The sequence below is a fragment of the Macrotis lagotis genome, chromosome 6, assembly GCF_037893015.1.
Source record: "Macrotis lagotis isolate mMagLag1 chromosome 6, bilby.v1.9.chrom.fasta, whole genome shotgun sequence".
Classification (NCBI taxonomy): domain Eukaryota; kingdom Metazoa; phylum Chordata; class Mammalia; order Peramelemorphia; family Peramelidae; genus Macrotis; species Macrotis lagotis.
In genome coordinates this window covers 87040179-87054681 of record NC_133663.1, presented here as the reverse complement: position 1 = coordinate 87054681, position 14503 = coordinate 87040179, and the positions used below count along the sequence as shown (strand labels likewise).

At 38.7% G+C, this 14503-nt stretch overlaps 1 protein-coding gene across 1 annotated transcript in view; it reads right to left on the bottom strand.

Annotated features, from left to right (window-relative positions):
- The window catches only part of RAPH1 (Ras association (RalGDS/AF-6) and pleckstrin homology domains 1), a 102745-nt gene extending 91275 nt beyond the window's left edge, over positions 1–11470 (bottom strand). Inside the window, exon 1 of the mRNA XM_074191575.1 lies at positions 11365–11470. The gene's annotated coding sequence lies outside the window, so the exon portion shown is untranslated. The remainder of the gene's footprint in view (positions 1–11364) is intronic.
- Between the last annotated feature and the right edge of the window lie 3033 nt (positions 11471–14503).

Below are 14503 nucleotides of genomic sequence, written 5' to 3'. Positions count from 1 at the left end.
TTGAAGAACATATCTTAGAAGAAAGGGACCAAAGAGAAGTGAGATTATATATATATATATATTTAGAAGAAAGATCACACTTCTGAATAAAAGCAACAAAGTGTAGGAGAACCTAAAATCAACAATCATAAAATATTTATGAAAACAAAGAGCTGTTTCAAATTAGAATGTTAGAAATAAGCCAATTTATTAATAAGAGAAATGAACTGTGGGCAACATGGGTTTCTAAAACTGTAGAAAATAAAGAGAAATATCAATAGAAACCAAAAATAAATAGTAGTATTTAGATAAAATGATATGGCAAATGGAACAAAATGTTAACATTGGATTCCACAGGAGTTTAAAGAAAAAGACAAGGAAAAGATGAGCAAAGGTATGAAAAGGATTCAAGATAACTAAAACTGCTGAATTACAAAATAAATTTCTTTTAAGGTGCAGGGCTGAATTTGAATTAATTAATTTGCTTATGGGAACATAACATTTACTTTATAGTAAAGATGAAGTACTTTACAACAGGACTTCTCTCTTAATGGATAGGAATTTTGAGCACAAATAAAATGAAGAAATCTTCTGGCTGTGCATTCTTCCTTTTTTCCAGAATCAGATCTAAATGGCTGAATTTTGAAAAAGGTTTAAGTAACAGAACGCCTAGCATCAAGGGAAGAAAAGCCATTTTGCATACATAAAAAAATCACCAATTCAATATGAACATTTTTCATTTCTTGTCTTCTCTTTTCTCCCCTTAATCTTGACCCAGTTCAAGTACACTAATTGAGTTGCCAATTTCTGTCAATTCTGTGTTTACTGTTGTCTTGCCTGTGTTTCCTTTTCTTCACCCACAGTGCCATAAACTGGTATAGGCCCTCACCATATCTCAGGTCTCACTTAATATTTAGAAAGACAGTTCCCTAATTTTTCATTCTCTCTCTCTTTTTTTTAATCCAGCATCCATATAGCTGCCAATCAATCTTCCCAAAGTACAGATCTGATCTGCTCAAAAAAAGATTCAGTCTCTAGTTAAATACAAACTCTTCATTTGGCATTTAAAAACATTTACAATCTGGATCTAGCTTTTCTAGATTTATATCACATCCATCTCATCCACACATTCCATATCTCAAAGAGGAAAAGGTCAATTTTCTGTTCCCTGAACTTGGCATGCTGCCTTCAGTCTTCATCATTTCATGCCTTTGTAAAAGCTATTTCCTATGGGTAGGAATCTATTCTGTCCTCTCCTACACCTTTTAAAATCCTTATCCATTTTTAAGGCTTAACTTGAATGTTCTCTCTTATGGAAGGCTTTCCTCATCATTTCAGTTGTTATTACTGTTGTCTTCCTCCCAAGTTATCTTGAATTTACTAATCCATTTTTACATATTGCTTCCCTATAACAGGATATAAGCTCATGGAGAACAGAACTTGCTTTTTTTATTCTTCTATGCCCAGCATGATGCTTTGCACATAAGCACTTAATAAATTTTTGTGATTGGATTGTTTTTATTAATAGACTTACAGTACATAAAAAATATCTACATTACACAAGCTAAAATTAAGATTTCTTCCGTTCCCACCCTTTTAGGTCCAGTGATACTAAGTCAAAGAAAAATGGGAAAAGACCCTATTGCATCAAAATATTATGTTAGTTTTTCTTGTGGTAGCAAACAGAAATGAGTTAAATTCTAAAATCAACATGAGGCAGAAATTATAAGATGAAAATATATAGTTAAAAACAAAGAAAAGAACAAATTGTGGTATATGAATTTATTATCATGCATCATAAGAAATTACAGAAGGGATAGATTCAGAGAAATCTGGGAAGACTTGGATGAACTAAAGTAAGTAGACTAAGGAGGACAATTTATAAAATGAGATAAAGGGAAAAAAAAACTTTAAAAGCTCCAAACTGCTATACAAGTATCATGGAATACTAGTGTGCTCTAAAAATGAGAGAAAAGATTTCAAAAAGACATGGAAAGATGTTTATGAACTGATATAGAATGAAATAAGCAGAATCAGAAGAACAATTTATACTATAATAACAATGTTACAAAACCAATGAAGAAATGAGGAAATGCAGAAGAATAAAAACACCATATAAGCAAAAAACTTTGAAAGCTCTAAGATCTATGATGAATGAAATTATCATCTTTGATTCCAAAGGACCAATGATGCAACATGTTATTAGGTGATGGATTTAAAGTGCAGAATGAGATATGTTTATTTTGTATATGAGGAAATTTGTTTTTCATTATGCCCATGTGTTACAAGGAATTTGTTTTCCTTTTCTCATTTTTTTTCAATGGGGTGGAGGGAGGGAGGAAGGAAGAAAAAATAGATTTATTAATTAGAAAAATAGAGAAGAGGGTTACTACTGATATGGAATGCTACATGTACTTTCAGATGAGGCACTGCTAATTTTGTTTAACTGTTTTACTCTGTTGTTCAGTCATTTCAGTCAAGTTTTGATTCTCTGTGACTCTATTTGAGGTTTTCATTGCAAAAATACTGGTGTGGTTTGCCATTTCCTACTCCAACTCATTTTATAGAAGAAATTGAGGCAAACTGGATTAAGTGTCTTGACCAGGGTCACACAGCTGCAAGTATCTAAGACCATATTTGAACTCAGGACTTCCTTTCTCATCTTCCTCACTATTCACTTCACCACCTAGCTGCCCATTTATTTCAAGATAGCATCTGGTAATGTCTGTAAATATAAAATCAATAAATCTTAAAAACAAAGAGAAAAAAAAGAATATTTTACAACACATTATAGGAAACATTTAAAAATACACAGAAGAAAGCAGAAGGAAGTTCAATGGAGTTACAGACAAGCAGTATGGGATTGGTACTGATTCATTAAATTTAATATATATGTATTTTATATAATAGGAAGTAATTGTGTGTGTGAGAAGTTTAAGAAAAACAGAAACAAATTTTAAAAAAAGAAAGGCAGGAAGGGTTTGTAGATTTTGTCTCTGTATTTCCAATACTTAACATAATGCCCTGCTTATATAATGGCACTTAATGAATATTGTTAATTAAAGTAATAATTCAGTAGTGGGTAGTCCAAGGATCTTAAGATAATAAATCCAAGGTTCTAAAATTTGCAAAACATTTCTCAATAACTCTATGATAGGTGGTATAAATATTAATATTCCCACTATAGATGAGAAAATTGAGATGACAAATACAGTAGAGTCACATCTAATGTGTGAAATTCTAAAATCAACAGGAGGAAAAAATCATAATGAGAAATTTACATATTTTCCATGAGGTTAACATACTTTAAACCAGGTGTAGCTAGAAAGGAGCTAAGCTCTCTCTAAAAGTAGGCAACCTGTATCAGATAGCAGATGACTCTGAAATGGTTGCTAAGGAAATTAATGAATATAAATTTTATTTTTCACTTTAAATTTCACTTTTATTTTTCACTACCCTATTGGACTAGGAGAAAGGAATCACGAGGACTTCTACTGATAGAGAAAAAAGTATTCCTCAAAGGTCTCTACAGAAGAGTGATATCAGAGGGTCAACCATATGACCACAAAAGTGTTTTTCCTGCTTGGAAAGACAGCTTGGCAAAATAGCTAGGAAGTTGGTCTCCAAGCCAGGAACCCACACATACTGTGTGAAGCTGGCCAAGTCACACTCTCCCAGTACTGTGGGCAACTGTCTAAGATTATAAATTTCAGAATTGATACCAACTCACCTGAAAGTTCCTTATAACAATGAAATCACAGGTCCAAAGCCCACCCTCCCCACTCTCACCTCCTTTCTGAATCACCATTGGGCAAAAAAGGGACACAAGAAAGTGAACATGAACACAGCAGAAGCTTATTAGTTGACAAGGAATATAGGAAGGCTAATTATAGCTGCCACTCATAATAATAACTCTACCAGATTCAACTGAATGAGTAAGACTTTGGTAAGCTGATGAGGTATATTTTAGACATAGACTCTGCATGGCAAGATGTTCACATTGGAGATAAGAGGCACTACAGACCTGACACCAACTTAGAGAACAAGAGATTAATGTCTCTTATCTTGTGCCCATTCCACAGAGTATTCACTTTGAAGGGAATGATGGGGGGCATCCCACATAATATTAAATATATGTATGACAATGATATAAGGATATTGATTTGCACTGTATAATCTGAAATCCTGATCTGTTATTTTTACTGCTAAAGGTGAAGGTCTAGAAATTAATTGTCATCAAGCATAACAGGTTCTGAACAGATTCAGCATCAGCAAATGCAGTTTAGGAGAGGAAAAGCACAAAGATAACTAGTTGTATCATATATCAATCACAGTGCTCAATATAGAGGAAGGTTTTGACCTACTCTATATTAAAACTTACCAAAAGCTAATGACATAAGCTCTGAACCCTGAGGAAAGGCAAATGATAAGAAAGAGGTTGGTGTTTTCCTTCTCCACTCTGATTTGTTAAAAGCATGTGAAATAAGCCAAATATAAAGGAAGACTAAAGCACAAATACCAGTAAAAAAAATTTGTGCCTAGGCTTTGGCTTTTGGGTAATTCTGTACATAACAATAATAACAATTACATGTGCATATAGGTACAACACACACGCACATATCCTCAAATTAAAGTTAATTTTGAAGTACTAACCTAATCAAGTTTTCTTTTATCAGTTTACCTAGATAAATATAAGGATGCAAACATACATACATATAGATATATGTGTATCCTATGTATAAGACACCATTGATAAATTCCTTCTAAAAAAATGCTCATGAACTCATCTAGTTTTTAAGGGAAAAAGTGTTTCAAAATTTAAGCTCTGAATTTGGCAGCTCAATGGGGAATCAATTCCTGCTCCTCCAAATTTAAGAGTTCTAATGCTCTCTAGATACTATTACTCCTAAAACATGTTCTATGCTATATCTTCAATATTCCTCTCCACTACCTTCTCCAAACATGTAAAGTCAGTTCTGCTTTAATGCTGGTTTGAAAACATAAATTTGTTCCACCTGGATTGATTATAGAACAATCTGAAGTTTGGTTTGTTTGTGCTTGATGTTATGTATAATAAACAGCAAGAATGTAGAAGCCTCTAGCTCAAACAATTCACAAACTGCAACCTTTCTGGCCCCCACTTCTACAAACATGGGTTTTTCAAGGTAAAGTGTCATTTACTGTGCATCTTTTGGTACAGTGGGAGCTATGGGTAGACGAGGTTTGGTCCACACCCACATAATCCCTGTTCTCTCCAAACTATATATAGACCTCACTGGTCTTAAGAGATTTCCCACCCTTAGCCTAGGACTCTGCTAGCCTGGCACCACCACCATACTCTATCCTTGAATGAAATGTAGGCCAAGCTTGAGGCTGAGGATGAATACTGCCACTAGTTAATATATAGTGTTTATGTATTTTTAAACCATTTATAGTATTTATGTATTTCTTAACAGTATAAAACTGTACAACTGTTTTTATTAGGTTTCTATTTTTTAAAATGTGTCACAGACTAAGTTTTGAATGATGTCCCCCAGCTGCATTTTCCCTATGGTTTCTATTAGCATTGCCAAAGGTTTTTTAGGAATATATACGTATGTATACACATTACAGCAGGAAAAAAAGTTTAAGTTTTACCCTATTTTGTATGTCAGAGGAGAGTAATAGGGAGACCTTTCCCTGATTCCACTATCTTGTTTGACTACTATCTTGTCTTCTTTCTTTCACCCCCCAAAGTTCTTAAAAGGTCTGCAACAAATTCTTCTTACAATTGAGATTCTAATATAGGCTCTGTGGACTTAATTTTTTTTTTTTATAACTATTTCAACACAATTGGTTTCCTTTGTAATCTTACATACTTTATTTTATGCATTTAAGAGATTACTCTGAGGAGGGACCCACAGACTTCACTGTACTTGACATGTCCATGACACAGAAAGATTAACCTTTTCTTTTCTTGATTCAATCTTCTCCTTAATCCCTTTGCAATTTGGTTTCCATCACTCTACTGAAACCACTTTCTAAGGTCATCAATGGTCTCTTAACTAGAAATTGGAATGGCCTTTTATGGGTTAATATTGCTTCCTAAAATACTCTTTTCTTCACATCCCCCTTAATTCTGGTGTATTTCCACTGCTGATTTTTTCCAACTATAAATCATTAGAGAACACATCTGGACGATTTTCTCAGGAGAAAAACTTTTCTAGGTGCAGCGAAACCATTCAAGACTTCCAAGCAGGGGAGTGATATGAGGAAATACTATGTTAGGAAGGGCAATACTGATTCATAAATAGTCATTCATGAATAGGAGGTTGCTGATGTCAGAAACAAAGTCATCTAATCTAAACTCTTCATCTTATAGATGTGGGTTGATGAGGCCCAGAAAATTTAAGTGAAAGGCTTAGCAACATCTTTCAACCACTTGCCTTCTATCCTCTTCTTGTGCTGCTGAACAAGGCCAGAGAGGTGGGAATAAATGGAGTAAGGAAATAAGCATTTAGTAAATATCTACTAGGTGTCAGGCACTGTCCAAATTTTTTTTTTTACATTTCTGCAAGGCAAACAGGGTTAAGTGGTTTGCCCAAGGCCACACAGCTAGCTAATTATTAAGTGTCTGAGACCAGGATTTGAACCCAGGTACCAAAATTCTTTACAAATAATTCTCACAATTCTGAGAGTAAGGGGCTATTTCCCCATTTTACAAAGTTTAACTGATTTGCTGTCACCAGCTACGTCTGAGGATGATTGAAGGCAGACTCAGTACAGAGCTCTAACCATGGCATTTATGCTGTTTGGGTCCACTACAAGTTTATGTTATATAAATTCAATCCTTTTATTTCACTTTCCTTACCAATTCACTATCACACACACCTTAGAGACTTTCCCAAAACTTTCTCTCTCTTCTCAAACATTTCAGTTCCCCTTCCCCAATCTTTTCAACAGAAAATTTTGCCTCAGATTTCATTAAAAAAATTACGATCATTTGCTGAGTTGACACTTCTCCCCTCTTCCACTAACAATTCAGCTACCTCTTCCTTCTCACTTTTTATGAAGTCAAATCTTTACTTGCCACGACAAACACTTCTCCATGCACAACATCCAACCTTCTCTAGAAGATTGCCCTCTCAATGATATCTATTCTCTCATGAATTTTCAATATTCCTGTTTATTGCTGCTTCAATACTGCCTACAAATATGTTCATGTCTCCCTCATCTTCAAAAAAATCCCTCAGTTCATCAGTCTAATAGTTACTGACCTATATCACTCCTCTTTCTATGACTAAATTCCTTGAGAAGGCTGTCTACATTTAGTGCATTTACTTCCTTCCTTTCTTCTCTTTCTTTTAATTTTCTTCAGTCTGGCTTCTGAGCATATAATTCAACTGAAATTGTTCTATTCAAAGTTCTTGACCTTTCTGCAGCCTTTGATAATTCTATAACCCTATTTTCCTCCATATTCTCTTTTTGAGATCTTGTCCTCTCTTGCTTCTACTACTTGTATGACCAGTTCATTCTCAGTTTCTTTTACTTTATCTTGAGTCATGTCATAGGAATTACAATGAAGGGCCCCAAGATTGTCCTGAGTCTTTTCTCTCTATGATATTTTACTTAGTGTTCTCATCAGCTCCCATGATTTCAATCATCATCTGATTCTGATCTATTTGGCAGCACTAACCTCTCTTCTTACCTCCAATCTTGCATCACCAACTGCCCTCTGGACATCTCAAACCAGAAACATCTTAAATTTAAAGGGTTCAACAGTGAATTGCCTTTTTCCTCATTCTAACTTCCCTATTACTGTCTTGGTTTTAGCATAACCTCAGTCTCTCAGGCTAATAACCTAGGTATCATTCTTGATGCTAAACTTTATTTCATTCCCTAAATCCCAACAATAATCAAGTTGTGTCATTTCTACCTTTTGCTTATGAACCCCCATTCTCTCCTGTAAACCCAAGTGAAGGCCCTCATCACTTCACACTTGGACTACTTTGAAAAACTGGAACAGTTAACTCTTTTTCTCATCTAGTTTTCACTTATGATTTCTTGAAATATAGCTCTGGTAAATCAAGATTTGATAAAGCCTAGTAGAATTCAAATGGAACTATTTGACTTTAAACCTAAATCACTCTGGCTCTCACTGATTGCACAAAACCAGGTTTTAACCCAAACCTCATTTGATGATTGGTTTTTTTAAAATTTTATTTAAGGCAATAGGGTTAAGTGACTTGCCCAAGATCATACAGCAGCAGGGCAATTATTAAGCATCTGAGGCTGCATTTGAACTCGGGTCCTTCTCACTCCAGGGCTGGTACACTATCCACTGCACCACCTAGCTGCCCAGAGCATTGGGTTTTGAAGGCTCAGATTGAGTGTAAACAGCAACTGTTTCTATTCTGACTAGAAACTGACTCCCAGACTGGTTCTTTTGTGAAGTTGAACTAGGTTATCTTTTGCCTGAATTCTTATCTAGCCTTTAATCACTGACTAGGAGTTGTTGCCTCAGACAAACCTAGACCTGGGAAATACCTTAGCTTATAAGGGCCACTGCCTCAGGAGCCATGATCAGTTATCCCTGCCCTGTCTGAACACTGATCTCTATTGACTCTGGAGGAAAAAAAATAAGGCTAATGACTTTGCACAGCTCTGCCTCACTTGAGTCCAATTCCTTTGCAAGTCAATATATCATTTTGATGTCATTGGTCCTCTTCAAGGAAGAAGGAAGAACAACTGCAATAGCCTGCTAGTTAGTTTCCTTTAAGTCTCCTCATTCCAATTTCTCCTCCATTTGGTTGTCACATTAATCTTAAAGTACAGGTCTGACCATATTACTCTCCCTACTTAATCTCCAATGGCCTCTTATTACCGCTCATATTAAATATATGATGTTGTTTGGCTTTTAAAGAACTTTATAACCTGCCCCTTTTCTCCCCTTCCAGTCTTCTTATATCTTACTTCCTTTGATCCAATGACACAGATTTCTTGATGTTCCTCTCATGACTCTCCATCTCCAGACTCAAGTTTTCAGTGGCTTCCCCTATTGCCTGGAACACTCCTCATATACACCTTCTTTCCTTCCTTTTCTTCAAGTCTTCAAGAAGACTTTCCTAGTCCTTAATCTGAACCCATTCCAAAACTATCTCCAATTTTGCTTGTCCATATCTTTGTACATTATTGTCTCCTCATAAAGTTATGAGTTCTTTGAGATTATTTATTTGCCCTGCTTTTCTTCATATTTCCCAGCATTTAGAACAGTGCCTGATACAGAGTAAGCATTTAATTTATGCTAGTTGACTGACTTGCAACTTAAACAAGAGCAATTCTCACAGGCAATATTCTAAAAAATCTCTAAGTTTGACAGCCAAAATACTAGGCATAAGTAACACTTATTTAGAAAGGGAATATGTACATTTTATTTATACTTACTATTGTGTTTATTTTGCCTAATTTCTTGTACAGTATGACCCTTATGTAGTTTCTGAGTTCAGAAAATTAATTTTTTTCTATCAAAAAGGAATAAAATTTGTCACAAAATAACATCTAAAGATTTTTGTATTATACTCTAACCTAACACGAATAACAGAAACGATCATTCAAAAGTCACATTTGTCTCTATAAGGCAGTTTTGTACTTTGTATCTCCAGAGCCTAGTACAATGCCTAGCACATAAGTAGATGATTAACAAAAGCTTGATTATGTCTAAATATGACTAGTTCTGAAGATTGTGAATTCAGAACACAAGAAATAAAAACAGTGCCACACAATGAAAGCTTGACTCCAGTGCACTAGAATACTATTCTGCTTCCCCATTTTGCCTTCCTGCCTACTTCTCTTCCTACCTTTTCAGTAACGTTGGAAATGAAGTATTTCTCAGGGGGCAAAGCTCCCTGAAGTAAAAGTTAACCTCTTCAGTTGGCTTTCTTTTTGATTCTCATTTCCCTGGAGGATTAGTAATTAATTCAGTGTTTTAATATAAAAAGCTTTCAACTCTGACTTCAGTGGCAGTGCCACCTTGTGGGTACAAATGGGGCTGTGTGCTGGGAAAAGGACATTGCACTGGATCTGGAGTTGGAAGATCTAGGTCCATACTACAGTGTAACCTAAGGGTAGTTACTTTTTGGACCTGTTTTCCTCTTCTAAAATGGGGTGTTGAACTAAATGGCTTTTTTTTCCCCTTCTTGGCACTTAAATTCTATGTGATTCCTGGATACAGTGATAAACAGATATGTCTTTTGTAAAAGGTTTTTTTTTTTTTTTTGCAAGGCAATGGGGTTAAGTGGCTTGCCCAAGGCCACACAGCTAGGTAATCATCGTCGAGGCCGACTTTGAACTCAGGTGCTCCTGACTCCAGGGCCGGTGCTCTATCCACTGTGCCACCAAGGGGCCCCCTAAACAGATCTATCTTAAAAGATAAGCCTTGCTGATGAAGCAGCCCCAATTAGAATGTCTCATAGTTAAAATTTTTTTTGTTTTTTTTTTTTGCAAGGAAAATGGGGTTTAAGCGGCTTGCCCAAGGCCACACAGCTAGGTAATTAAGTGCCTGAGGCCGGATTTGAACTCAGGTATCCCTGACTCCAGGATCGATGCTCTATCCACCTTTATAGTTAAGATTAATCAAGACTTGGATCTTTCAGTTCATTGAACCTAAACACGGACTCTAGGAAAAAAGCCACTTAAATTTTTCTGTATTCAATTTGTCTGTAAGATGGGGAATGGCAGCCATTCCTAGCAAAAAAATGTCAAATCAGACAAAAAACCTCTACATAAATAAATACACATCAGTATTCCCAAATCGCTTCACAACCAATAAAAAAATACACATCAGTATTCCCAAGTCGCTTCACAAACAATAGCCTAATTCCATATCAACATGTATACGAGGGTCACAGAATGTGTTTTTTTTTTTACATCTTCATTTTGCCTTATAAAATAAGATGAATCACTGTCCTTCGGGGGGGAAATCGTGTAATCCATTAGTAACGCTTTAGCTGAATGAGAAAAAGACCAGATTTCTACCAGCTAAACGGATGCTTACGGGGAAAGAACTGAAATCCCAATCGGCGGATAAGGGCAATATAGAAAACTGGGTATTCCTGCCCGGTCACGCTTAGACAAATGCCAGTCCCAGGGCACGCCGCGACGCTCAAGTTTCGCCCCCCTCCCGGGCACGTCCCCGCGCCCGCTCCCTCCCGCTCCGGCGGCAGCGACCCGGCACCCCGCAGCTCCTCCCGAGCCCCCCGGGGGCACGCGGGGAGGAAAGGCGGCCCCTCCCGCCCGAGGCTCCCGGGGGCTCGCGCTCATTGTCTCCCACGCGGCGGCGCCCGCAGGGCCTCGGGGTGGGCCGCGCCTCGCCCCCTCCCCGGCGCCCCCGCCCCGCCCCTCGCTCACCTCGGCGGCGCCGGGCCGGGCCGGGCCGCTCCTGCGGCTCCCGCCCCGGGGGCTGCGCGGGCCGGCGGCCGGCTGGGTGCGGAGTGCGGAGGGAGGCTCCGGCCGCAGAGCCCTCTCGCGCGCACGCTCGGCACACGCCCCCTCCCGGGCGGCGGCGGCGGCGCCCACCCCGCGGGCAAGCCCGAGGCCGCACAGCCCGGCCGGACCCGGAGCAGCCACCCGCGGACGCGCCGGCGGCCCACGGACGGACGGACGGACGGACGAGCGAGCGAGCGAACGCCCGCCGGCCTGACTCACGCCGCCGCCGCCGCCCCCTCCCCGCTGCCAGCCGCTCACTTCCGGCGCGGCCGCCGCACCAATCAGGCCGCGGCCCCCCCTCCCCCACCCCGTCCACGCCCCGGGCTCCGGGGTCTCCGGGTCGGCACTGGCTGGAGGCGAGGGGCGAGTCCCGGCCGCCCCGCCCCCACGGCCGGGCCGCCGCCGCCCCTGCGCCCGCGCCCTGCTGCCTGCGCCGCCGGGGTCCCGCCGGCTCTCCTCCGCCCGGAATGAATGAGTAAAGGAGCGAGCGGAGCCGAGGCCCGGCCCGGCCCGGCCCGGCCGCCACGCCCTCTGTGCTGGGGCGGCACCCGCGGGGCCAGACCCGGCTGCCGAGACCCGCCACCCCCACCGTAACAGCGGCTTCGGGGTATCCCGGGCACGGGGTGCTTCAGTCCGGAGCCTCTCAGTCTGGAGCCGGTGAACTTCGGACAAATACACGGTCCTTGTGTTTAACCTGATGGCCACGTGTTTTATTTTATGCGCTGCTTTCAGAAGGGGCTCGCAAAGCTTCCCAGGGATCCCCCAAAAGCAAGAGAGCCAGGCCCCGATCCCAGGCCAGCTTCCACTTCCTAAAGGATGAAGAGGCTCAAGTCCAAAGGGAGCAGCTAGGTCAAGTCAGCAAGCTGTTATGGAGTGACTGTGCCAGGTGGTGGGAGAGAGAGAGACAGATAGACACACAGACACTGAGGGAGAGACACAGAAGGACACACACAGAAACAGATACAGAAAGAGACAGAGTGAGGGACTGGGAGGCAGACAGAATAAACAATGAATAAATAGAAAAAAGAAAGAAAAGCAGCTTTAAAAAAATCCTTTGGGGGCGGCTAGCACCGGCCCATCTGAGTTCAAATGCGGTCTCAAACACTTAATAATTACCTAGCTGTGTGGCCTTGGCCAAGCCACTTAACCCCATTGCCTTGCAAAAACCTAAAAAAATAAAAAATAAAAAAATCCTTTGCTATGGAGTGAAAACCAGAGATCCTTAGAGGTACTCTCAAGAAGCTCACAGTCTCATACTGGGAGATACACAGGCAAACTACTATATACAAACATTATAAATCCGAGATCATTGGAAGGGAAAGAAGGGAAACTGATAATGTTGACTAGCAAGAAGGGACCATGTTTGAATTCCATCTATACAAGTTACTAAATTTCTATGAGCCTCAGTTTCCACATCTGTAAAATGGAGACAATAACAGCATTTACCTGTGAGGGCTGTTGTGAAGATCTGCATGATTTACTCTCATTAACTATACACACATATATATATACATAAATATATATAAAAGTGAATATTATATACATGTTAACTATTAATATTCAAAGACAATAGGAAGGAACCTAGATGAAACATCCGGTTTATTAACTTTACTCCGAATAAATCTTTATCAGATTGAATTGAACTAGTATTAGTCATTGACATTTGTGAGCATTTTTAGGAATTCTCACTTTGATTAACACCTACCTTTTTTAACTCAATGTAATGAATTTCATGCAGTTTTCAAGAAGCTGTGTATTTTCATTATCCTTAATTGCTCCTTTTTTTTGGTGGAAATCAACTCCTTTTGAACTTTTGCCCAATTACATAAAATCTGCATAACAGATCGTGTAGTCTCAAATAACTTCTGACCTCCTTGATTAAAATTAGTCAGTTCCAGCTGGGAGATAAACCTAAAAATACACATTTATATTTACTTAACAAACTCGAATTTAGGTTATACTGATATCCAATGATCCAGATTGTCCATTTCTGATTTTTGCACTGGTTATTGTCACCTAAATATGGTAAGAAAAAAGAAAAGGTAAAATTTTCACTCTATTTTGCTATTTATTAGTAGCACTGGTGAATTGTTGAGACCGAAACAATTGATGAAATAGAAATAAGGTTCTGAATGTAATGAATGAACATTTCTATACCATCTCTTTCTACCCAAGGGGAATTTCAGGATTCCTTGTCATGAATTTCCATAGATGAATAAAAATTGTCTACATGTTTCTGAGTTACCCTTCCAGATTATTCCTCTTCTAAGAACTAGTGTTCATTTTGTTCATTTTTCTGTCCTCCGGCTAAATTCTAGTTTGGTTAATTACATTCTGCCTTCCTGAAACTCTTGAGCATTTTCAATTTGTTTCAGTCTTTCATACAGAAAATTCCAAGTTTCTGTTCAGAACCCTTGTTCTTAGCTACATTTCACTCAATATTTTAGACACATAATTGCCTTTCTACTACGTATTAAATTGAATAAGCTCTTTAAGATTCTTGAAATGTAATTTGCTACTTGTTATGTATGAATATGTTGCTACTGAGTAACTCCCATAGCACTTTGTATCTTCTTACAGCTTTTGTTAATACTACCTTATATTTATTGTTATTTGTGTACATATCATCAATCTCATTGATGGTAAACAGGAATCGGTGTTTTATTCATCTTTGTATCTCTCACAGTCTTGCACTTAGTAGACACAATAAATGTAGAATGAATTAACTTTTTGGTATTTCTTTTTTAGAGTGGTGGTAGTGATGCTCTTTTATTTTGATCCATACCCACCCTTTTACCGGATCTTATTTAACAAAAGACATAAACGTTCAGGGAGAATATAGCAAATACAGAAAATTCAATTCTGTGTTATCTAACATCTTGTTAGATAAGAAAATAAAATAAATTAAGGAAATTTATCCTCTATTGAACTTAGTAGATGGTGTTGTGTTTTCCAGAACTAGAAAGATGCATTAATGAAAATGTCCTTTCCTCTTTTTAGATTCTGGTGCTTCCATGCATTGATGATCTCATCAATGTACATTATCTCTAGGGACAGATCT